The following is a 16,067-nucleotide window of genomic DNA, read 5'->3' on the forward strand; positions in this document are numbered from 1 at the left end:
CGGGCACCGGTTCTGTTCCCCTAACCCTTGGCCTCTGGCCTGCTGGTATAGAAGAGGCCGAGAGGCGGCGCCCGGGAGGGGCCAGCCCTGCGCCCGCGCCCCCCGCCCCCACGCCGCAGGAAGTGGCCCGGGCGGCCTAGGAAGGGGAAGAGCCGAGTTGCCCCAGCCCCGCACCCCCAGCCCCAGCCCCGCATGCAGCTCGCACCCCTTCCCACGCCTGTTCGGGGGAGATCCCCGGGCCTGGAGTGGGAAGCCTGGCTCCAGCTCTGGTTACCTGCAGTGACTCCCCAGGCCGTTTAGGCGAGTCCATTGGGCCGCCTATGCCTCGGTTTCCCCACCTAACCAAGGAAGGGAACAGAGGCGGGCTTCCTGCGCTCCTCCCTTCCAGGCATCTGTGGTCTTCGGACTGCACGCGGGAGAGGCGCCGGTCTGGCACCTCCTGCCCAGGGTCGGCGCCTCCTGGCTCTCGGGGAGGGGGGCATCCTCCATCCCCTGCACCTGCCTGGAGAGGAACTAGGGACAGAGCACCCCCACCCCCACCAGGAGCTCCGGAAAAACGGCTTCAGAAGAGCAAATATACACACACACCCACCTCCCGCCCCAAACATCCCCGAAGAAAGGTAACCACAGAAACAGCCAGAAATGTGGAGCTGGGCGATCGTATGAGGCTGAGACAAAACTGTCTTTCTAGCGTCTCTAGGGGAGAGCTTGAATCCCTCCTTCCACTCCTCCTCCACAGAAAACAGAGTGAACTGCTACAGAGGCCGCCAGAGCAACATGCAAGACCAGCTTTGAGGGGAGTGGGCGCAGGGCCTTGCAGGGAAGGTGGGCCGAGCCCAGACCCCTCATTCTTACTTGGCTCTGAAGGCGGAAAGGCAAAGCTAGACCTCGAGGAAGTTCCCCTCCCCGTGGGCCCTACAGTGAGGATTACATGAAGGCATGTGGGCGGTGGACCAGAGTGCACCGACTGATGCAGGCGGCCCGGTACCTGCGGGTGCCATGCCTCCTTCTTAGCCAAGGCCACTCTAGCTCCCCGTGAAGTATCCAGGCAGAAGGCTGGTGGGGTTACAGGTGAGAAGCCGTCGGCGGGGTCCAGGAGCCAGGCCTGGGGAAGCACACGTCACTTCCACCCACATCCATGGGCCAGAAGTAGTCGCACAGTCCCACCAGGATGCAAGGGGCTCTGGCAGCTGTGGTCTTCATGAGTGTTTCGGAAGTAAACAAAGCCGGTTTGATGAACACGTAGAAACATCCCTGCCACAGAAACTGAGCACATTTCTCCCAAGCACAGACAGGGCAAAGGGGCAAAGTCTGTCCACAGACTCACAGGAAGGGAGGTGCATGGCAGACACAGGCAGGAGGTGGGGTTGGGGTGGAAAAGTTCAGGGAGGGCTCAAAAGCAGACCAAGGCCTGTTTCTGAAACCCAGCCCACTCACTGGTTCCTCCACACTTGGCCCATGCTGTTCCTCTCCCATGTGACTTTTCCATCTTCCCCCTCCAACCTGTCACCCATCCATGCTTCAAAACTTAGGTCAGTTAGCTCTCACCTAGCCCTCAGCAGCTTAGCCCGCAGATGCTTCCTCTGTTTCTGAACTTCCAGAGAAACACACTTAACCGCAGACTTCTTATTCCAGGAGTGTATCTCTCTCAGATGAGATACAAGTTGGTCCCTTCCCTTGCGTCCCTCCTGTTCCTTCAAGAGGAGGACTGTCTACCCACCCCGAAGCTTCATGGAGAGAGAGCACACCGTCGTTATTCAATATGTAGTTTTGAATTTAACTAGAGCGAAGAAGAAAGCAAATTCAGGTAAGATGTTGTATAATTTCCTGGGGCTAATGTAACAAGCACCTCCAACTGGGCAACTTAAACAACAGAAATGTGTTGTTTCATAGCTCTGGAGGCTGGAAGTCCAAGATCAAAGTGTTGGCAGGGCTGGCCCCTTTGGAGAGATGTGGGGGGCAGTTTGTTTCATGTCTGTCGCTTAGCTTCTGGTAACCTCATGCATTCCTTGGCTTATGGATGGCCATGTGCGCTCCCTGTGAATTCACATCTTCTCTATATACCTGTCTCTTTTCCCTTTTCATAAGGACACAGTCATTATTGGATTAGGGCACACCCTAATGACCTCATCTTAACTTGATCATCTGCGCAGACCCAATTTCCAAATAAGGTCACATTCACAGGTACCGAGGGTTAGAAGTTCAGCATCTTTTGAGGGAAACAATTCAACCCATAACAGGTGTCATGCTAGATAAACAATTTGTTTTTCATATGATGACTGTAAACAAGACAGAAGTAATTCTGATTGTTCTTAATATCTGACTTAGTTTTATGACAATTTTTTTCTAACTTTTGTTATAATATACACATAACATAAAATTTATCATCTTAGTCCTTTTAAAGTGAACAGCTCAGTGGTATTAAATACATTAATGATGTGCAACCAGCACCACCATCCATCTCCAGAACTCTTTTCATCTTGTAAAACTGAAACTCTATACCCATTAAATAATGACTACCTCTCTAATACCTTATATAAGTGGAATCATACAGTATTTCCTTTTTGCAACTGGATTATTTCACTTAGCATAATGTCCTCAAGATTCATTTTTGATGTAGTGTATGTCCAAATTTCCTTCCTTTTTAAGGCTGAGTAATATTTCCATGTGTGTGTATACCACATTTTGTTTACCCACTCGTTTGTCAAGAAATCATTGGGTTGCATCCACATTTTAGCAATTATGAATAATGCTGTGACGAACATGGGTGCACAAATATCTTTTCAAGATCTTATTTTCAGTTGTTTTGGGTATATACCCAGAAGTGGAATTGCTGGATTATGTGGTCATCTATTTTTAATTTTTTGAAGAAGGATCATAATAATACTTTCCACAGTGTACCATTTTACATTCCGCCAAACAGTGCACAGGGTTCCAATTTCTTCACATCCTCACCGCCAGCACTTGTTGTTGTTGTTGTTGTTGTTGTTGTTGTTTTTGAGACGGAGTCTCGCTCTGTCACCCAGGCTGGAGTGCAGTGGTGTGATCTCGGCTCACTGCAAGCTCTGCCTTGTGGGTTCACGCCATTCTCCTGCCTCAGCCTCCCGAGTAGGTGGAACTACAGGCCTGCGCCACCAGGTCTGGCTAATTTTTGTATTTTTAGTAGAGACGGGGTTTCACCATGTTGGCCAGGCTGGCCTCCAACTCCTGACCTCAAATGATCTTCCCACCGCAGCCTCCCAAAGTGCTGGGATTACAGGCGTGAGACACCGCACCAGCCCGATTTTGCTTTTTGATGCACCAAATTTTTGTGAAATCCAATTTGTCTATTTTTCTGTGTTGTCTGTGTCTTTAATGTCATATCCAAGAAATCACTGCCAAATCCAACATTGTGGAGATTTTGCTCCAAGTTTTCTTCTAAAAATTCTATAGTTTTAGGTTACTTTTAGGTCTTTGATCTATTTTGAGTTAATTTTTGTATATGGTGTTAGGTAAGGGTCCAGCTTCATTCTTTTGCATGTAGATATCCAGTTTTCCCAGCACCATTTGTTAAAAAAGCTGTCCTTTTGTCATTAAGTGATCATGGCACCCTTGCCAAAAATCATTTGACCATATATTCAAGGGTTTGTTTCTGGGCTCTCTATTCTATTCTATTGATCTATATGTCAAGCTTTATTCCAGTGCCACACTGTTTTGATTACTGTAGCTTTGTAGTAAGTTTTGAAATCAGAAAGTGTGAGTCCTCCAGCCTTGTTCTTTTTCAAGATTGTTTTGGCTATTCAGGGCCCCTTGAGATTCCATATGAATTTTAGGATGGGTTTTTCTATTTCTGCAAAAAATGTCATTGGGATTTGGACTTTATTGTTTCTGAAGTACCTTTACATACACTGTCTCCAACATTCTAAAGATTATTTCCATATTTTACAGATGAGGAAAGCTATACTTGGAAAAATGAAATGTCCAAGGCCACATATTAGAATCAGCAACAGCCAGGTTTAACAGCCAGATTCAGTGTCATTGTGCTGGGCCCACACAGGCTCTGGAAGAAATACTATTCTTTTTTTAATTCCTTGTAGCACTTTAATACTTGAGTGTATATCCACCAGGGAGAATCTTGCAAATAACATTGTTCCAGCTCACAAACTCCTGCCCCAGAATGTTTGAGGAAGTAGAGGCTAGCTTGTTTCTAGGTACTCTTTTGATTCTATTCCCCAGTTTCATTTGTAATTACAGAGTGGAGAAATGCAGCTGCTGGGAATAGCATGGGTGACGCTGACTTAGGGTAGAGGCAGCATCTCTGGCCACCCAACCTTCCCCTGACCCCAGGGGCTCACAGGCGGAGGAAATGCCCTGATAACTCCCCAGCAGCAGCTGCAGCAGGAAACCAAAGCCGTGCCTGGAAAGGGGAGAGTTGGAAATTTACCATGACCTGTCAGCCAGCAGAATCACTGGATCCTGCCTCAAATCTGTAGATGGACCAGAGCTGGGAAAATTGGATCATTAGGTCAGCTTGTTTATCCCTGAGGCACGCTGTTTTGTAACCACTCCTGATACAGATGCTGTGGCCCATGGCTCATCCAGGAAGTGTGACTCAGAGGCAGGTTCCGATGCCACCCCCCCACCCCCGCTCTTTCCCCTTCATCCTTGCAAGCTCAAGATAAACTAAAATATCCCCTCCCCTGCTGTGGACCACCACCACCCCAATTCCTTTGTTGAAGCCCTAACCTCTAATGTAATTGTATTTGGAGATAGGACTTTTAGGAGGTACTTAACGTTAAAGGAGTTGTAAGTCATAGGATTGGTGGTCTTAGAAAGGAAGAGAGAAAAATCTTTCTCCCTCTCCATGCACCAAGGAAAGGCCATGCGAGAACACAGCACAAAGGTGACTGTCTACAAGCCAGAAAGTGGGCCCTTACCAGAAAAGGAATCAGCCAGCAGTGCCTTGATCTTGAACTTCCAGCCTTTGGAACTCTGAGAAATAACTTTCTGTTGTTGAAGCCACCCAGTCTGTGGTATTTCATCATGGCAGTCTAAGCATAAGACAGGAAGCATGTCCTGGTACATTTTCTTCTATTTCCCATTCCGTATGCCCTCTGCCTCTCTCTAATCTCAAGGCCGGGGTCCTGGGACACTGCCCGGCAGGACTAGGGACGTTAAGGACCTGGTTTTGTTTCTTGAGCAGTGCCTTACCCTCTTGCCCTGCTTCCCTGACCCCTCTACCCGACCGTGGCTGCTGGGGAACAGGGTGGGGTATGGGCCGGAGCGGGACTTGCCAGAGGAGGGCTCCGGAACTGCACTGTCCACTCACCGAGCGGCCTTTGGAGGTACCCAGGAAAATGAACAGGACTCCAAGTCAGATAACCCTGGACTCCCAGGCTCTTCTATAAAGTAGACAGCTTGACCTACGACCTACCTCTTGGGGTGGTTGAGAGCCTTAAATGAGCTAACATTGGATGCTCTCAAAAAAAAAAAAAAGAAAAGAAAACTCAATGCCTGTAACCCCACCACTTTGGGAGGCCGAGGCAGGTGGATCACTTGAGCCCAGGAGTTTGAGACCAGCCTGGGCAACATGGTGAAACCCCATCTCTACTAAAATTACAGAAATTAGCCAAGCCTGGTGGTGCATGCCTGTAGTCCCAGCTACTTGGGAGGCCGGGGTGGGAGAATGGCTTGAATCCGGGAGGTGGAGGTTGCAGTGAGTCCAGATCATGCCACTGTACTCCAGCCTGGGTGACAGAGCCAGACCTTGTTTCAAAAAAACCCAAAAAACAGCTGCTTTCCTCCTCCCCCACTCGCTGTTCCCTCCTCCTCATTAGCAAACTTAAAGCATTCCCTTTAGCAACCCTGATTAGGCCCCAATCCAGGGTCCCAATTTTCTAATTTGTAAAATGCGCCTATGAATCATGTCTCGCTTGGATTAAAAGAGGCAATGTGTGCAAAGGGCCTCTGGCGAGGTAGCTCCTCAAGAAGTGATGGGCATGTTACTTCATTGTCATGTCCTCACCCTCATCATCATCCTCCCACTGACTGACCACTCTGCCCACACAAATAAAGAAAGCCATCGCAGCCATCAGTCGGAGCCCACCGGTGCTGGCCCAGCTCAGCATACGCTATCGGCATCACCTGAGCAGACACCCAACCTCTCTGAGTTCCTTTCCCCCTGAGGGCTCTCTCTCAGATGACCCAAGGGAGGGAGGCCAAGGCACCAAGGAATGGGAAATGGCTTTGTAAAATGTGAAATGTGCTCCCGGACTACACATCTTCAAGTAGTGTCAGAGGTATTTGAACCAGAGTGACTCCATCTTCAGTAGGAGCTGGGTAAAATAAGGCTGAGACCTGCTGGACTGCATTCTCCGGCTGTTAGGCATTCTAAGTCACAGGATGAGATAGGAGGTCGACACAAGGTACAGGTCACAAAGACCTTGCTGATAAAACAGGTTGCGGTAGGCCTCCTGGTACTTACCCACAGGCTGCGTTCTTACACTGGCTGTACAGAAAGAGGAGCTAGAGTAAACCTACCTAATATACACCTCAGCCCAGGCCCTGTGCCTGGTCTGTATTGTGAATGGGGGGGACATAGAAAAGAAAAAATAAGTGAAAAACAAAAAATAAAACAGGTTGCAGTGAAGAACCTGGGCAAAACCCACCAAAACCAAGATGGCAACAAGAGTGACCTCTGGTCATCCTCACTGCTCATTATATGCTAATTATAATGTGTTAGCCGGCTAAAATACACTCCCACTAGTGCCACGACAGTTTACAAATGCCATGGCAACATCAGGAAGTTACCATATATGGTCTATAAGGGAGAAGAGCTCTGAGTTCTGGGAGTTGCCCATGTCTTTCCTGGGAAGCTCATGAATAATCCACCCCTTGTTTAGCATATAATCAAGAAATAACTATAAGTATAATCAGTTGAGCAGCCCATGCCCCTGCTCTGCCTATGGAGTAGTCATTCTTTATTCCTTTACTTTCCTGATAAACTTGCTTTCACTTTACTCTGTGGACTCGCTCCCAATTCTTTCTTGTGCGAGGTCCAAGAACCCGCTCTTAGGGTCTGGATTGGGACCCCTTTGTGGTGACAGTAGTGGCTCCACAGAGTTGGGTTGGACTTCTGTGCCCTTGCTGGTTTACACAGTGGGGTGGAGGCAAGCCTGAGGCCATGACACATGGTTGTCCAGTACAGGTTGGGACGCCACATCAGCAGCAGCTCAGGCCCCAACATGGAAGTCAGAAGCCCCAGCCTGGGGCTCCGCACAACACACAGACATCTTTTCCATGTCAGTGGAGAGAGGGGAGTAGCCCAGAGCCTGGCTGGCTGCAGAACACTCATGCTAAAACACAAAACCCAAAGCCAAACACAAGCAGCAGCTCTGACCTCTGCTTCAAACCAGTTTGAACCGGAAAAGGCTGCCTGCCTTTCCAGCTCTGCTTCTGATGATGGTTCCTGTTCTGGGAGCTAGAGCTCCTGGTGCATATGCCAAGGACGTGCCCTGCAAGGAACAGTAGGTGAATTTCTCCCTGAAACATATAGCTCCATGACTAATGGGGGATGGACGTAATGTTAATCATATATGTATATATACATATTATTACTTCAACATGTAATCAATCTAAAAATTATGAATGAGATATTTTGTATTTTTTTATACTACTGTCTTTGAAATTCAGTGTGTGTTCTACACTTACAGCATTTCTTAATTTGGATTAGCTGCAATTCAAGTGCTTGATAGTCATATGTGGCTAGTGGCTAACACATTGGACAGCACACGTAGAGATCTGTGAGTGCAAAACTTTAGGGTACATCAGAATCCCCTGCGGGGCTTGTTAAAATGCTGATTGTTAGGCCCCACCCCCGGAGTTTCAGATTCAGCAAGTCTGGAGTGTTGCCTGGGAATCTGCATTTCTGACAAGTTTCTATGTAATGCTGCTGGTCCAGGCACCACACTTTGAGAACTACTGGCCTAGATAGTCCTCTGAGGCAAGCAAGAAACATGCTTTCTAGTTTACCTCTGGGGAAACTATATCATTATTACAAAGCTACAGTAATCAAGATGGTGTGATACTGGCATAAGGACAGAGATCTAGATGAATGGAATAAAATTGAAAATGTAGAGATAAACTCTCTCAATTATTGTCAGTTGATTTTTGGCAAAGATGCCAAGACAATTCAATGGGAAAAAAGAATAGTCTTTCCAGCAAAAGGTGCTGGACAACAGGATGGTGAAATTCATTTTATTTTATTTTTGAAACAGAATTTCACTCTTGTTGCCCAGGCTGGTGTGCAATAGTGCAACCTTGGCTCACTGCAGCTTCCGCCTCCTGGATTCAAGTGATTCTCCAAGGGATGGCCAAATTCAAAAAAAAAAGTTGGATCCCTACCTCACACCATATACAAAAATTAACTCAAAATGGATCAGACCTAAATGTAAGAGCTAAAAGTATAAAACTCTTAGAAGAAAACATAAGCATAAATCTTCATGACCTTGTATTAGGCAGTAGTTTATTAGATATGACACCAAAAAGCACAGGCAACCAAAGAAAAGGTTGATAAGTTGGACTTTATCAAAATGAAAAACTTTTTTGCTTCAAAGGACACCATTGGGAAAGTGAAAAGAAAGCCCACAGAATGGGAGAAAATATTTGCAAGTCATGTATCTGACAAGGGACTTGCATCTAGAATATATACAGAACTCTTACAAGTCAACAATGAAACAATAAGTAAAATTGGGTCAGATGACCCAATTTTAAAAATAAGAAAGGATATAAGTAGACCTTTCTCCAAGGAAGATATACATTGGCCAATAAGCACATGAAAATAAGTTCAACATCATTAGTCACCAAGGAAATGCAAATCAGAACCTCAGCGAGATACCACCTCACACTGCTAGGGTGGCTGGAATTCAAAAGGTGGACAATAACAGGAGAGGTGAGGATGTGGGGGAACTGGAACCCACACACATTGGTGGTAGAAATACAAAATGGTGTATTGGCTGTGAAAAACAGTGTGGCAGTTCTCAAAAAGTTAAACATAGAGGCTACCATATGACCCTGCAATTCTGTGCCTGGGTATGTACCCCAGAAAAGTGAAAAGCTATGTCCACACAAAAACTTGCATGTGAATCCTGATAGCAAGACTACTCATGATACCAACAAAGTGGAAACAACCCCAAGACCCATCATTGAAGAATGGATAAACAAAATATGGTGTATCTGTATCATGGAACATTATCCAGCCATAAACAGAAATGAAATATGGTTACATACTGCAACACGTTGAACCCCAAAAACATTATGCGACCTGAAAGAAGCCAGACACAAAAGGCCACATACTGTATGATCTTATCTATATGAAATGCCCAGAATAGGCAAGTCCACACAGACCAACAATTAATGTGTGGCCTCCAGAGGCTGACGGCAGAAGAGCGTGACCACTAGTAGGGACAGGGTTTCTTTCTGGAATTAGAGTGGTGGTGATGGTTGCACAGCTTTGTGAATATACTGAAAACCTGAGTTGCATACATTAAAAATAAATACGCCTTTTTAAAAAGCAGAAAGGAGGACATTTACCTCAAATCATATAGATAATAAATGTCAGGTGGGAGCCAGCCCCTGGACTGCAGATGCCTAAGGAAGGTTTTTTCCTCCATACCTTACCTGGCCTGTGGGGTGCCACTTTTTTTTTTTCTTTTGAGACAGAGTCTGGTTATGTTGCCCAAGCTGGAATGCAGCGGCTCCATTATAGCTCACTGCAACTTCAAATGCTCAGGATCAAGCAATCCTCCCACCTCAGCTTCTGAGTAGCTGGGACTACAGGGATGTGCCACCACAACTGGCTAACTTTTAAATTTTTAGTAGAGACGGGGTCTCACTATGTTGCCCAGGGAGATCTCAAACTTCTGGCCTCAAGCAATATTCCCGCCTCAGCCTCCTAAAGCCTCTATCCCAGCCAGGGACTACACTTTCTTAAGTACTGCTGGAACATGACATTAGAGGAAACCTGAAGGGCAAAACCCTTTTATAAAGTGAAAGAGAAATTTCACAGAAGAAAAAAATCCAAATGGCCAATAAATGTAAGAAAGATGCTCAACTTTATCCAGGACGAGGAAAGGCAAAATAGTCACAGTGAGATCGCATTTCCCACCCAGCCATGCCAGGGATGGAGGAGGAAGTGGGGGGGGGGGTTCCACACACACTGGGGAGGAGTGTAAATTGGGAAAAGCACTTTGGAGAGCAATCTGGCAAAATCCAGGAAGGTTGAAGAGGCACGTCCTCAGCCCAGCAATTGCTCCCTCTGGTTACCTACCCTCAGGAAACTTCCCTGCAGAGTCCAGAAGCCATGTGCAAGGATGCCATTGCAACATTGTACGACAGAACTGAAAGCAGCCCCAATGTCCAGCAATAGAGGGAGGAGTACATACAGCATGTGATATTCTCACTACAGACTACTGAAACGCAGTTAAAACCAACTAGCTAGACATGTGAATCAATATGGATTAATCTCTGAAGTGATGTTGAATTTTGAAAAGCAAGGAATAGAACCATATAGTAATTACTGTATACGTGCATTTAAAACATGCAACACAACATAATGTATATTTAGGCCGGGCATGGTGGCTCACCTCTGTAATCCCGGCACTTTGGGAGGCCGAGGCAAGCCGGTCACCTGAGGTCGGGAGTTGGAGACCAGCTGGGCCAACGTGGTGAAACCCCGTCTCTACTAAAAATACAAAAATTAGCCAGGTGTGGTGGTGGACACCTGTAGTCCCAGCTATTTGGAAAGCTGAGGCATGAGAATTGCTGGAACCCGGAGGCAGAGGTTGCAGTGAGCCGAGATGGTGCCACTGTACTCCAGTCTGGGTGACCAAGGGAGACTCCATCTCAAAAAACTATATATATATATGTGTGTGTGTGTGTATATATGTGTATATGTACATATATGCGTATACGTATATACGTATACATACATGTATGTATACGTATATACGTATACGCATACATGTATATATACGTATATACGTATACATATACGTATATGTATATATCACATATACGTATACGTATACGTATATATGTATGTGTATACATATATGTATATATGTGTGTATACATATATGTATATATGTGTGTGTATATATATATGTGTATATATACACATATATATATAGAATGAGAGAAAGAGTATATTTGAATAGATTAGAATGTGGTAAAAGTATCAGACAGAATGTAGATTCAGGGTAGTGATTGCTTCTGGGACAGGGCAGGTGAGAGAGACTGGGGTGATAGAAAGGAGACTTCACCTGCACCTGACATTGCATTGTTTCCAAATACACTGTTTTTGGAAACAATAATAAATTTTAATAATAAAACAGTGTTTTTGGAAACAATAATATATGCATGTCTGATATATTATTCTCTGTACTCCTCTATATTTAAAAATATTTTTCATTTAAAAAGTAGCATTTAAAAAGCATCCCTTATCCCTTATGTCATCTCTTGTTAACTCTGGATTCTGCTCTATGGTAACATCCAGCCTAACAGTCAAGGTTCCAGGAACATTGGCTTTTGGGAAGACAGTCCTGGAACCAAGTAGAGGGGAAGCTGTAGGTGTGGACGGAGGGGATGGTTGATAGAGAACTGGTGGGCTGAGTTCCGGAGAAGCCTCAGGCGGCATGCCGAAATGAGGGCGGGAATGGGAGGCAGTGGGGTGTTCCTGGGGCAGAAGAATGCCAGTGGCTCAGAAGGATATGACATGCCAGGTCTTTCAAGTAGGGTCAGAGAAGTCACTGTGAAGCTTACAGTGAAGAAGGACCAGGCCAGGAGCACGCATCGCCAAAGTCACGTATGTCGAAAGACGTCAGAAATGGCCACTAGAGACACTCATCCCCAACAAGGGGCAGCTCAGGAGACAGAAGACAGAAGGGATCTGAAACCCCCGCCTCCCAGGCGTGGCGGTGATACCGGGAGGGGATCCAGGAAGAGCACACGGAGAACTTGGAGGAAGATGAGCAGGGGCTTGGGAGGCGCAGAGCTCTCCTGACACTCCTGGCCCTGACCCCAAGGCCAGGCCTCTGCTGCCCTCACAGCTTCGGGACCCACCAAGCGCCAGGCATGTGCCCATCAGACAAATCACACAGAGAGCAGGGGCTATGGACAGGCAGAGCCCTGGAGGCCTATGGTAGATTCATGGGTACCAGGGCCTGGGGTGCAGGAGAGTGTGGAGTGGCTGCTGGGGGGTGCAGGGCAGATGCGAGAAGTACCCTCACATCTAAGTAGCCCCGGGGGAAACCAGCAGCTCATGTGGTATCCTGGCCATGGCGATGTACCTCCTGACTCCCATCAGTGCCAAGACATCCACTGCCTCAGTGGTTGCGGGTGTTGCCTGCTGATGGCTCATGGCTGAGTCACTCCCTGGGTACTGCCGTAGGCTAAGGTTCGCGTGTCCCCAGGGATAGCCCACTTCCGATGACTGGTCAGTGTGGGCACACCAAGGCTCAGGCCCCTGCCCAGGCCATCTCTGAAGCCGTAGCGCACCCTCTGTGGGGGCTGCCCCATCCTGTGGCCCCGCACTTACTACACAGGTGTGTCCCTGAAGGCCCTCTCTATTAAACCTCCTGCTGGCAAATCTCATCTCCAAATCTGTTTCCCAGGAAACCGATCTAAAGCACAGGGTGTCTAACGATGGTCTGGAGTTATCAAGAAAATATTACAGTGTTTAGGGGCCTCTATTTGAAGCTGTAATATATCTATATTCAGTTTTGCATTCGAATCAGCTGCAAATAATAGAGGCCTGGAAAATATTGGCTTCAGCGAGATGAACGTTTAGTTCTTCCTCTTGGAAAAGTAGCCCAGGGCAAAATGAATCTATAGGACAGAAAGCAGATAGGTGGTTACTGTGGCAGGTGTGGTGGGGGAGGAGCACTGAAGATGGACTGCCAGGGGTACAAGGAAGCTTCTGTGATTTGTGGGAATGCTCTGTATCTTAACTGAGATGGCATTTGCGTGGGTGTCAACATTTGTCAAAACTCGTTGAATTAAACTCTTAAAATGGGTGCATTTTATTTTCTCTGAATTGTAACTCAGTAAAGTTGATTGATTTTCTGTTTTTAAGTAGCTGAGAGGCAGACAGTCTGGGAATAAAATGGCAGTGCCAGCTAATGGGGACCCAGTCTTCTTATCTCCTCTTTCTCTGCCCTGCATGGTCTTTATTCCCGAAGTCACATCATGGCCCAGAATGGCTGCAAAACCTCTAGTATTTACTTCCTTATTCCAGGTGGAAGGAAGAAGAAAAGGGAAAAGGGCTGTCCCCATCCTTCTAAGGAGATGGTGAGTGCAAGACAACACTTCTGCTCACAGCTCTTCAGCCAGAACTTCATCACACAGCCTATTAAGAAGGCCAGAAAATGTGTAATCCTTTAACTGGGATCTTTGCATTTCCAAAAACTTGGGGATCCTATTATTAAGGAATAGGAGGAAAATGGGGCCATTCTCACCATATCTTAGAAAATTTCCGTGAAAAAGTAGTTGAAATAAAATAGAGCACGTGTGAGGAGAAGCACTAGGAACTGACCGCGTGGGTGTGTTAAGACTTTCCCAGTGAGGTGCAGGATCATCGTGTTGGCACACACTTGTGTCAACGCGGCCAAGACAGATCTAGGATCTGCAAAGATCCAACTTCCAATGCAAAAGTTATCTCATTTTCCTAGTAGATTTGCCATTCCTAGGGCTGGAGGAGGAAGGGCAGGCGGGGTTTGGAGAGAAATGGAAAGTAACTAAAATGTATGTGGCTTCTTTTAGGGGTTGATGAAAATATCCTAAAGTTTATTGTGGCGATGGGTGCACAGCTCGGTGAATCTATGGAAGACCATTGAAATGTGCATTCTAAATGGGTGAATTGTATGGTATGTACATTGTATCTCAATAAAGCTGTTAAATTTTTTTTCCGGCCAGGTGCAGTGGCTCACCTTTGGGAGGCCGAGGCAGGCAGATCACTTGAGCTCAGCAGTTTGAGACCAGCCTGGGTAACATAGTGAAACCCCATCTCTACAAAAATAAAAAAATTAGCCAGACATGGCAGCGCACGCCTGTGGTCCCAGCTACTCAGGAGGCTGCGGCAGAAATATGCCTTGAGCCAAAGAGGCAGAGATTGCAGTGAGCCAAGATCATGCTACTGCACTCCAGCCTGGGCAACGAAGCAAGACTCTGTCTCAGAAAAAAAAAAATCATCATTTTTCTCTGTCCACTTGGTGGGTCAACTGAATGGTATTCCTGTGTCTTCTACTCTCCTCCCACTTGGAAACCCACTGAGATGCTCTTCCGAAGGCCAGTGCATGCTGGGCCGCACGAGACAGAGCTCAGGCTGGAGGAGGCTCATACCCGCCCCTCTAGACACTTATCAAAATACTTCCCACCTTTGAATCAAGTGGAAAAAGAGGCTCTCCAGTCAAAAGCCGCGACTGTATAGAAAGCCCTGAGTTGCCCAATCTGTTCACATGGCATCACCAACCTCTGTGTCATCATTAAGCTGTCCAGGGGACTCGACGGCCACCTGGCCAGGAACTGCGGGCTGATTGGAAGCTGTTGTTCCCATTGTATAATCACACACATCATAAAATAATCAGTCTTGTCTCTATTTACAATTTTGATGTTTTGTTCATCACCAATTTTTATATTAATTTTTAGTTTAACAAACATTGCACTAAAATAATGTTTCTCTTGATGACCGAGTTTGGGTGCCCTTTCTATTCTGTGTACAAGATGAGAGCCTCACTGGCCTCCCCCGATCCTGGCACTGCCGGAGGCTTTCCTGCGACCCCCTGTGTATTTGTAAGTGCTTATGGAATAGTCTAATGCCACCTTTTTGTTATAAGCTGAATATTTGCCTGTCTTCAAAAGTGTGAGTTCATCAAAATGTGGGCTTCCTGCAGGCAGGGGCTTGTGTCCTTTATTCATCTCTGTGTGCAAAGCCTGGACAGGCTGCAGCAGAAAGCATGCTCAAGAAATACTGGCTGAACCAATGAACTGGCCCCACCCCCAAATTTATCAGCTTTTTCTCCCTTCTATATTAAAAGAACAGAGCCCCAGGATCTAGGGTCCCTGCCTGCCCTCTTCCCCTTCTAGAGAGTAAAACAGAGGAGTAACCTAAGTTACGTTTTCTTTCCAAGGCAAAGCTTTTCGGGGCCTGGGTGTATCATCGGGGCTGAGCTGGGTGATCTGGGCAGCATGGTGTCCTCACGTGGGGAGAAAATGGTCCCATCTGTGCCCACTTTCGTGGAGCTCAGACAGGCTGCCAGCAGAGTCCCCAGCTTGGACTGCTACTTTCAACCTCTTGGATGCCACGACCTAGAGGGTCACAGGAGGCTCCAGGGGACTGGGGCCTGAAATTCCCATCTGTGGCAGGTACCGGCGGAGGGAGGCAAGATGGATCCCGGGCCAGGCTGTGAGCCAGGGGCAGCTCCGGATGAGAACCTGAGAATCCACCTCCCGACTCCACCCAGCCCACTGCTGGTGCCACCCACACTGCGGCACCCCCTCCTTCACTTCCCATTGCCCTGAAGCCACCGTGGGCAGAAGCTGTCCCCATCACTGCCTTCAGGAGCGGTGGACAGGGCACCAGCAAGCAAACAAAGCTGAGAGTGCTTTGCAGGCGCTCGGGCACCTGGCCAGCTCTGGCTGCACACGGCTGCAGGCTGCAGGGCTCCCGTCGGGGGCGGGGGGGCTACTTTCTGGTTTGGGTTCCAGGGCTGCTGCCGCTTCTGTCACCTTCCCAGGAGGCCCTGGTTACCCTCTATGAGGTCCCAGAGGAGGCATCAGCTCAGAGGGGCCAGGGCTGTGTGCCCAGGAGTCAGGAGTAATTGGTTTAGAACCATGGCCTCTCAGCGATGCTTTGGTGGAGTCCCCACCTGCGAAGGCCCGTCCTTTCCCTCCCCTGCCATCTCAGCACGGTCTAACAGAGGCCAGGCTGCCCGAAAGCGGCCGTGGGCTTGACTGCCCCACTAAGGACAGAGGCCAGTGACACCCTAACGGTGGCCGGCCCCACCCGTGGAGCCCGGTGCTGCCCAGGCCAG

The 16,067-nt window shown here is 47.5% G+C and overlaps 1 protein-coding gene, 1 long non-coding RNA gene and 1 other non-coding gene across 3 annotated transcripts in view; 2 read left to right on the top strand and 1 right to left on the bottom strand.

Moving 5' to 3' along the window:
• The window catches only part of HPCAL1 (hippocalcin like 1), a 127,185-nt gene extending 126,807 nt beyond the window's left edge, over positions 1-378 (bottom strand). Inside the window, exon 1 of the mRNA XM_016942934.3 lies at positions 275-378. The gene's annotated coding sequence lies outside the window, so the exon portion shown is untranslated. The remainder of the gene's footprint in view (positions 1-274) is intronic.
• On the top strand, positions 118-14,715 carry LOC107972476 (uncharacterized). Its single transcript, XR_010149193.1, has 4 exons — positions 118-1,071; positions 1,636-1,807; positions 13,274-13,326; positions 13,951-14,715. It is a non-coding gene; the product is annotated as an uncharacterized LOC107972476 (long non-coding RNA).
• On the top strand, positions 6,447-6,580 carry LOC112208264 (small nucleolar RNA SNORA51). Its single transcript, XR_002942680.1, has one exon. It is a non-coding gene; the product is annotated as a small nucleolar RNA SNORA51 (small nucleolar RNA).
• Positions 14,716-16,067: the final 1,352 nt, after the last annotated feature.

The sequence above is a fragment of the Pan troglodytes genome, chromosome 12, assembly GCF_028858775.2.
Source record: "Pan troglodytes isolate AG18354 chromosome 12, NHGRI_mPanTro3-v2.0_pri, whole genome shotgun sequence".
In the NCBI taxonomy this organism is placed as follows: domain Eukaryota; kingdom Metazoa; phylum Chordata; class Mammalia; order Primates; family Hominidae; genus Pan; species Pan troglodytes.